The sequence below is a fragment of the Anopheles bellator genome, chromosome 2, assembly GCF_943735745.2.
Source record: "Anopheles bellator chromosome 2, idAnoBellAS_SP24_06.2, whole genome shotgun sequence".
NCBI classification, from domain to species: domain Eukaryota; kingdom Metazoa; phylum Arthropoda; class Insecta; order Diptera; family Culicidae; genus Anopheles; species Anopheles bellator.
This window is the reverse complement of record NC_071286.1, coordinates 47752439-47752660: the sequence shown is the minus strand read 5'-3', so window position 1 is coordinate 47752660 and position 222 is coordinate 47752439. Positions and strand designations below refer to the sequence as shown.

Below are 222 nucleotides of genomic sequence, written 5' to 3'. Positions count from 1 at the left end.
ACCCCCCTGACGAACCTCTGACGATTCCGATTCCCCTGAAACCCCCCCTGACGAACCTCTGACGATTCCGATTCCCCTGAAACCCCCCTGACGAACCTCTGACGAACCTCTGACGATTCCGATTCCCCTGAAACCCCCCCTGACGAACCTCTGACGATTCCGATTCCCCTGAAACCCCCCTGACGAACCTCTGACGATTCCGATTCCCCTGAAACCCCCCGG

General features: G+C 59.0%; 1 protein-coding gene across 1 annotated transcript in view; it reads left to right on the top strand.

Annotated features, from left to right (window-relative positions):
• The window catches only part of LOC131209211 (succinate--CoA ligase [GDP-forming] subunit beta, mitochondrial), a 10949-nt gene that overhangs the window by 9464 nt on the left and 1263 nt on the right, over nucleotides 1-222 (top strand). The gene's annotated exons all lie outside the window — the stretch shown is intronic.